Raw genomic sequence first — 6619 nt, forward strand, 5'->3', positions numbered from 1 at the left:
CTGGCCAGGTTTATTTTTTAAAGACAATGTATGTGGATTTTTGTGCGTCTGTACATGTCTCAAAAGGAGAGGGGCAGCACCCGAGGTTGTCTTCTCGTCTATGTGCTCACACATACACATACACCATAAGCACAATAAAGGCTCTTTTTTTTTAAAAAACACACTATATGAAGAGCTATGAAACTCCGAGTTTAATTTAGAAAAGGCTGCCAATCCCAAGACGGTACAGATTAATAGGAGTTGAAAGTATTTATTTCTCTGATAATTTCATGCATTATGTAATGTGTTCTGACCACATTCACCCTCATTCCCGTATCCTCTTCACAACAGTGCCTCCTCCTGCCCTCGTGTGTGTGTGTGTGTGTGTGTGTGTGTGTGTGTGTGTGTCCCACTGAGCTTAATCAGGATTTGTGAGCATTGGTGTGGGGGTATTTATTGGAACATGAGCAACTTGAGTGGTTACACCACTGAGCCATATGTGGACAAGGATTTTTTTACTGCAGAAAGAGATGGGGATCCACAACCAGTGCTTGAGAGTTCATTTTAGTCTAGTTCCAAGTGTTAAAACACACACACACACACACACACACACACACACACACACACAAGCTTGTCTAGGTTTACATTTCCCAGAGTGCATCTGCCCAGCAGCTTTGTCTTGTTGGTGCTGATATCTTTTCCCAACCTTAGTCTCCAGGAAAGACTACAAGATGTTTTGAAACTTCAGAATCTGGCTAGAGTGAGTCTAAGACCAGGAATCAGTTAGACTCGATTGGGTAAAGTGGGGGCAGGTAGAGGGGAGGAGCATTCTAGCGAAGTGGCCTTGTCACAGGCAATCATCCAGGAGTGGTAAGTGTAGAAGGCCTCATACGTGTGTGCGATCATGTGTGTGTGTGAGAGAGCTGTGTGTGATGGTTGTATTTTTTTTTAATTACCTTTTGTGTTGCATTTTTGGGGAGTGTACACATATGGGCGTGTGGATAACTTTGGGTCAGTTCTCACCTGCCTCTGTGTATATTAAACATCGAACTCATGAACTCAGGGTGGATGGCAAGTGCCACCTCCTCAACCCTATAGTAGGTGTTTTTTGTTTTGTTTTGTTTTGTTTCCAGAGCTGGGGACCGAACCCAGGGCCTTGCGCTGGCTAGGCAAGCGCTCTACCACTGAGCTAAATCCCCAACCCCTATAGTAGGTGTTTTAAGCGTGACATAGGTATGCATTTGATACCAGGTTACTATTTGTAGAAACAGTGGTGGCCAGCGACCCTGTGACCAAAAGGAAATGAACGTTGCATTTAACTACTGTTGTTAAGTCATTTGTAGGAATGAGGATATAGTTAAAGGCGGTGGGATTTGGCCTTGGTGAATGCAAAGGAAGGAGCAGAGGAAGAATTATTGCCTGTAACTGGTAAGGCAAGCACCGGGAATGTTTGCAAAGCGGCCATCTCTCTGAAGAGGCATGGGGATTTTATTCCGGAAGCCTGAGTGTGTGTGTTGGAGAGTAGTGTGTAGGGATCATAAGTTTTCAGCCTGGTGAGTTTAAGATGTACATCTGTGGGTCTGCCCAGCAAAAAGTTTATAGTTCAGGAGAAGATGAGGGGTATTTTTCTGACAGTGTTCAGCTTTCAGTCATACCGCTTATGTTAAAAAACAGGAAGATGATGCACAAGACTGCTTCAGGTCAGGCCACGCTATCGTCAATATGATAAGGGGCCGAGGTTAATCTAGATCCCTTGAAAGAAAAAGTCTCAGACTGGAGAGGTGGCTCAGCGGCTAAGAGCACTGACTGCTCTTCCAGAGGTCCTGAGTTCAATTCCCAGCAACCACATGGTGGCTCACAACCATCTTTAATGGGATCCCTCTCCTGGTGTGTCTGAAGACAGCGACAGTGTACTCAAATAAAATAAATTATAAAAAATACTTAATCTAAAAAAAGAAAAATGTCTCACTGGCTAGGTGACTTGGGCTGGTTGACCATAAGGTTTGTGTTTTTTTTTTTTTTTTAAAGAATCTTAAATAAATAGGTAGGTAGTAGGTAGATAGACAGACTGATAGAGCAAAATTAACTTGATCAAGTGGAGCAATGTGTAAGCAGTAGGGGACAACATACATGGTATATTCCAAGTGTATGAATGTGAACGGTACCTCATGGGAGGAAGAGTAAGAGGAAATGATTAGTATTCTCTTAAGAATGAGACACGAGAATGGGCAGGTCCAGGAGAGGTAAGCAATTCAAGCCCATCTGCATGCATGGTTATGCTAAAATTGCAAGAATGGGAAGCAAGACTTGGTCTAGTTGCAGTGCACGAGCCTTGAGCTCAAGATTTTAAGCCATGAGGAAATAGCCTATGGCGGTGTCATCCTAGGGTATAGAAGAACATATGGCGTGAAGTTTAAAATGAGGTAAGATAGGAGGAGAAAAATCTAGAAGTCCTAAGCAAGCACATAATCAATCCACTTGCCCATTTCCTGACCCAGTGGCAGGAGCAACATTAATAGCCTTTCAGACTGTGCTGAGCAAAGCCACATTTGTGGCAGACCCACCAGGTAAGAGGCTATCCAGACAGTGGCTGAACATAAAGAAGTGTCCTTGCTAACGAATGATGTGTCCCAGAAGGCGTACTGGCAAAAATGTTAGAACTGGAGAGGCATGGCCTTCTCTCCCCATAACGGTTTGTGCCCGTCCCCTCAGATCAGTGTACTCTGAAAAGGGGGAGTCATCTGGCAAGAATGTCACTTTGCCAGCTGTGTTCAAAGCTACCATTCAACTGGATATTGGGAACTTCATTCATACCAGCTTGAAGAAAAACAACAGACAGCCCTATGCCATCAGTAAATTAGCAGGTTATCTGACCAGTGTGAAGTCTTGGGGTACTGCAGAGCTGTGGTTTGAATTCCAAGAGTTCAAGGTGGTGGGACCCACTGTTCTCTCCAGGGTAGAATTTGAAATATGTGTCATGGGGGGGCGCATATTTGCACCCACCAAAACCTGGTGTCTGGTGTTGTTGGCACCTCAGAGTGAACATAACCCAAAAACCGTATGCTATCCGTTCTGCCCTGGCTGCCTCAGCCTTACCTGATTTGGTGATTGTTGTAGTAAAATTTTAAAAGGAACGTTTTCTATCAGTTTCCACAAGCCAGATCCTCTGGCTCTGGCTGCTATTCTGCCACAGGGTCCACAAGCTGCCCACTCCAGGCTGTCTCCCTTTTAGCCACCCTCTCTGCTCAGTCCCCTAGGTGGTAGTTACCATGCCTGGTGCACACACACACACACACCCCTCTCATTCTGCAGGCCCTGTGTGTTCTCACTCTGCTCAGGCAACAGAACCAGAACCACACACTCTTACTGCCTCTCAGCCATTTCTGTCACACACTGTCCTCTTTAGCCCGGTAAAATCAAAGTTCCAGAAACTTAAAATTTAGCAATTAGATTTATATGTTAAATTCTCAGTCCACAATTCATCCATACAATAAATTCACTGCCAAGTGATAGATATAAACCACCCACCTAGACGAGATAAATCTGAACCATCTCTTCCGTAGACTCCATCTTGACCATCTTGCCGCTCTACCTCCTCCTCTCTCCTTCCTAAACTCTTCCCTGCCTATCCTTCCTTCTCATCTCATCCAATGACGTCATCCTATGGGAGATGTCTAAAGGTCATCGTGTTGAGGACCTTCCTGAACTGCCTTTTTTTTTTTTAAAGATTTATTTATTCTATGTAAGTACACTGTAGCTGTCCTCAGACACACCAGAAGAGGGCATCAGATCCCATTACAGATGGTTGTGAGCCACCATGTGGTTGCTGGGAATTGAACTCAGGACCTCTGGAAGAATAGTCAGTGCTCTTAACCACTGAGCCATCTCTCCAGCCCCCTGAACTGCCTTTGGTGGTTGAAGATAAAGTTGAAAGTTACAAGAAGACCAAGGAGGCTGTTCAGCTACTTAAGAAACTTAAAGCTTGGGTTGGGGATTTGGCTCAGTGGTAGAGCGCTTGCCTAGGAAGCGCAAGGCCCTGGGTTCGGTCCCCAGCTCCGAAAAAAAGAAAAGAAAAAAGAAAAAAAGAAACTTAAAGCTTGGAATGACATTAAAAGGGTCTATGCCTCTCAGAGAATGAGAGCTAGCTATGGCAAAATGAAAAAATGAGGGCAGATCCAGCACAGGGGACCCTGCATCATCTACGATGAAGATAATGCTATCCTCGAGGCAGACAGAAACATCCCTGATTTTACTCTGCTTGATGGAAGCAAGCTGAACGTTTTGAAACTTGCTCCCGGTGGGCATGGGGTGGGCGTTTCTGCATTTGGACTGAAAGTGCTTTCCGGAAGTTGGATGAGCTGTATGGCACTTGGCGTAAGGCTCCTTCCCTCAAGAGTAACTATAACCTCCCTATGCACAAGATGATGAACACAGACCTCAGACCTTAACAGTCTTGAAAAACCTAGAGATCCAAGAACCCCCCGAGCACCACGCAAGAAGATTCAGCGTAGAGTCTTGAAGAAGAACCCACTGACGAACCCGAGGATCACGTTGAATCTGAACACTGACGCAAAGACTATGCGCAGGAACGCCATTCTCCGCCAGGCTAGAAATCACAAACTTCGGGCGAAAAAGCTGGAAGCGGCAGCTGATGTTCGGGCAGCCAAATCCAAGAAGATCGTTCCAGACAAGGGGGCTGCAGACAAGAAGCCTGCGGTAGGCAAAAAAGGAAAGAAACCTGTGGATGTCAGGAAGCTGAAGAAGCCTGCAGGGAAAAGGTGGTTACCAGGAAACCAGCAGAGAAGAAACCTACTGCAGAAAAAAAAAAAAAAAAAAAAAAAAAAAAAAGCCTGCTGCGTAAACTATTAAAATTTGTAAATTCCAGAGTGCAATAGATACAGCCTATTTGAATAAATCGAAGATACAGTGGGGAAAAAAAGGAATTGGAGAAAGATGAGAATCATGGGTGGATGGGACCTAAGAAGAAGTTGTGGACATCTTATGAACACAAATTCCTCTAGTTAGTTTCAACACACCCTCCCTGATTTCTTAGGTAAGCATCTAAGACAGGATTCTCCTATAGGGAAATTTCCCTAAAGAAATCATTTTGGTTTAGTTTTTTTTTTTTTTGGTGTTTTTTTTTGTTGTTGTTGTTTTTGTTTTTGTTTTTGTTTTTTTGTTTTTTTGGTTTTTTTTTTGTTTGTTTGTTTGAACAACTCTGCTCCTTTTACATCCACAGTAACTCTCCCTTCCTAATCATCCTGATTGCTCTCTGGCCCCAGGTTGACAGAAGTTCCTATAGCCCACTCCCAGGGAGGCCTCTGTGTAGACTCTGCTAAGTCACCACTCACCCAAAGTCAGTATTCCTTACAGCTTTGAATTCCTTTCATGAAAAACTCATCCTGGTGCTTGATGTCAGTAAAACAGGCACGGGGAAGGATGGCCCTACCAGTCCGTCCTAGCTAGGGTTCCATTGCTGTGAAGAGACACCATGACCATGGCAACCCATAAAGTCAAACCAATTAGGGCTGGCTGACAGTTTCAGAGGCTCAGTCTATTATCATCACGGTGGGAAGTGTGGCATTGTGGGGGCAGCCTTGATGCTGGGAGAGCCGAGGGTTCCATGTCTTGATCTGAACACATTGGCTACGATCAGGGAGGAAACAAAATAAAGTTGATTAATGTACATTGACAAAAATTTGAAGGTTCTCTGGTTTGAATTATTGTTGTATAGTGATGGAAATTTAAGGTTGTTCATTTGAATCATTGTATATTGATAGAAATATTTTAAGGTTGTTTTGCTAGATGATTGCTAGACTATATTATATGTTAGTTAGTATTCCTTCTAGGCTCTGCCCAACAGTAACCTGGCAATAGTAGGCCTGGCTTGCTATAAAAGGGGCCTTTTGGTCCCCTTCACTCTCTCTGCCCCTTCTCTCTCTCTCTGACTCTCTTCTCCCTGACCCATTTCTTCCTCTTTTCCCTTCCTTCTCTGCCCCTTCTCTCCACATGTTCCTGGCTGCCCTCTCTCCCTCCTGCTGAGGCACCCCCTCCCACCTCACCATACCATGCTCTATCAAATATATTGTTATTTACTAGATACATTCCAGGAAAAATAATTAAACACAGATTGTTGCCTAACTCAGATATGCTTAATAGATACTGGCTCTCAATCTTGTCAGAAATCTGCTAACTATAACATTAAATGTTTAAGCTTATTATAACAGACAGAGACTCCCAAAGCCTAATGGTGAACCCTGCCAAGATCTCTGAGAAGATATGGGCACAGCCTCAAGACTGCCTGGATTGTGGTATGATAACCACTGAGACACACTGCTCCATTGCCTTGCCTGCTGATAGGACTTGGCCTACACTTTGGACAAACAGAGGACACCCAGACAGGTAAATGTCTTACATTGCCTGAGACCAGGTGAGTCATTTCTACTCCACAGGAAAAAGCTTCTTGTCCTCTGGGCCTGATGGCCAGAATGACTCTGCCCAAGTTGCCATGGAGACCACAGGGACCTGGGAAATGTCTAGGGAGTGGACTATAAGACCAACCTCTGTCGTTTTAATTAATACATGACATCTATAATTTATATTTTATAATTTATAATTAGGTTATAATTCATTCTTCCCA

General features: G+C 44.1%; 1 pseudogene; it reads left to right on the forward strand.

Annotated features, from left to right (window-relative positions):
• Positions 1–2352: 2352 nt before the first annotated feature.
• Positions 2353–5289, forward strand: Rpl4-ps4 (ribosomal protein L4, pseudogene 4; annotated as a pseudogene).
• Positions 5290–6619: the final 1330 nt, after the last annotated feature.

The sequence above is a fragment of the Rattus norvegicus genome, chromosome 1 (assembly GCF_036323735.1).
Source record: "Rattus norvegicus strain BN/NHsdMcwi chromosome 1, GRCr8, whole genome shotgun sequence".
In the NCBI taxonomy this organism is placed as follows: domain Eukaryota; kingdom Metazoa; phylum Chordata; class Mammalia; order Rodentia; family Muridae; genus Rattus; species Rattus norvegicus.